Raw genomic sequence first — 2,325 nt, forward strand, 5'->3', positions numbered from 1 at the left:
CCGGGTTCACCTGGTGGAAGGGAAGGGCAGACAGTGGTGTGTGGGGAAGCCTTAGCAAGCAGGTCTCCGAAGGGAACATGCCATGGTTTGTAGCATCTGTTGATTCCCAGGTGTAAATACCCGTACGATGGCTGATTTCAAGCTGCCAGTGTGACGTCACTGAATGGGGAGCCGGGAAGAGATGTAGGTGGCACCCTTATTCTGTACTTCTGCATGGAGACCTTGCAGATAGAGTGGGTATAGACAACCTCAAATGCATAGGTAACAGCCACATGCAGTGGGATAATTAGATGATGTTTTGAGTATTTATTATCTTTGCTTTTAATGAAATTTATTTAATTGTAGGTTTATATAATGTAGTTTTTAAGAATGACTCTGTTTACCAACCAGCTCCCAAAGTTTTTGAAAATTGAGTAAATTGTTCTCACAAGCTAGTACGAGCCAGCTGTAGCCCATCACCCGTGGTTTCTTTCAGAGGAAAGAAATGAGCCAGAGAACGGCAATTAGTCTTATTTATTGAGCGAGAGGAACATCAATTTGTTGTCTCCCTTATTTACGCATTCACTGGTTGATCCTTGCATGCACCCTGGCATATCGAGGCACTGCTCTAACCAACTGAGCTCCCTGGCCAGGGCCGATTAATTCTTAAATAAAATCTGAGAAAGACTTTGGGCCAAACCTTCTTGGAATGAGAAGATACAGGACCTTGGGTGGGTAGAAATGAGAGTAAAATGCAGGGAAAGTGTCCATACTGATGGGCAGGGCGTGGGCATCAAGGGCTTTACTTTTCTTCTCTTCCATCAAAGCAGCTAAGTTTAGAGTAAAATTAAATAATAACATTTTAATGTTTTCGCTTCAAAGGGCACACTGAGTGGAAGTCCCTGACGTGCTGTGGCAATATTTTCACTGTCATTATCGCTGTTATTCTAAGCTGGTGAGTGGTGGCCTGTGACCATGGAAGCGGCTGTGACGCAGCTGACATGCCCCCCTGCGGGCCCTGGAGGAGCAGTGAGGGCCCTGGAGGAGCAGTGAGGGCCCTGGAGGACCTGAGGGCCCTGGAGGAGTAGAGGGCACTGGAGGAGCAATAAGGGCCCTGGAGGAGCAGTGAGGACCCTGGAGGAGCAGAGGGCCCTGGAGGAGCAGTGAGGGCACTGGAAGAGCAATAAGGGCCCTGGAGGAGCAGTGAGGGCCCTGGAGGAGCAGAGGGCACTGGAGGAGCAGCAAAAGCCCTGGAGAAGCAGGGGGCCCCCGTGGGGAGAGCAGGGCTGAGCTGCTTGCATGGCCTGTAGTTTGGTTGGAACTGACTTGCTAGTCACCTGACAAGTCAGAATGCGAGGGTCCTCCAGGAGGATAGCGGGACAGTATTAGCAACCTGGGCTGGGACACAGGCTTCGCCCGGCCCTGGAGGAAGGGTGGCAGGTTCCTCAGCCACTGGTTTACGAGCAGCAGGAAGGCTGGCGGGAGACAGGCCTGGCCTCACACTTCAGTGCAGCCCAGCAGGAGCCTGGGCCCTGCGGGTGCTGAGGGCGGCCTCCTGAGAGCTGTGCGCTCGCTCCCTGGCCGCTGCGGGCAGGCGCTGCGCGAGACCCACACGGAGTTGTTGTTATTGTCCTGATTGTACAAAGAGGAAACAGGCTCAGCGAGGCTGGGCTGCTGGGGTCCACACTGGTCAATGGAAAAACAGGGATTTAAGCTCAAAAGTCCTTATTAGAGGCCATTTAAGAATGTCCCAGTTTTAAGAAAATGGCAAAGCAGACACATGACGGAGTAGTAACATCACAAGAGCGACATGGTGTGGACGGTGACAGGAGGAAGCCTGGTCTCCTGAGAGGACTGCCCGCTGCTGGCTCGGCCCTTGGGCATCGTTGCTGCCTGGAGCCAGCAGCCTGACTTCAACCCCAGCCCTGCCACGTAGAAGCTGGGCCCCGTGGGCAAGTCACTTACCCTCTCTGTGCTCCGGTCGCACAGCTCTAAAGCGAGGAGACTGGCCCTGGGCCTCCTCCATAGAGGCGACAGGTGGCTGGGTCACCGTGCGGGTTAACCAGGTGAACCCCTGGTGCTGGGCCCAGTCGGGCAGCAGAGCTCGCTCCTTAAATCGCCGCCGCCATTGACTTGAGAAGGCGCGTGCTTCCTCGTTTTCCTTCTGCGTGAGGTGCTGAGAGTCATAAAGGTCCGCAGTTAAGAAGTCAGGTCGCAGGTTCTAGTCTCTTGCTGGGTTTTTGCCTGAAAACGTAAAATGCCTTTGCTACCGCCCAGGACGCCCTGCGGGGTAACCTGGCCCTTCACGCACAGCTGGCTTTTCTCCAGCACCCACAGAGCTCCCCC

Source organism: Myotis davidii, unplaced genomic scaffold (genome assembly GCF_000327345.1).
Source record: "Myotis davidii unplaced genomic scaffold, ASM32734v1 scaffold496, whole genome shotgun sequence".
Taxonomy (NCBI): Eukaryota; Metazoa; Chordata; class Mammalia; order Chiroptera; family Vespertilionidae; genus Myotis; species Myotis davidii.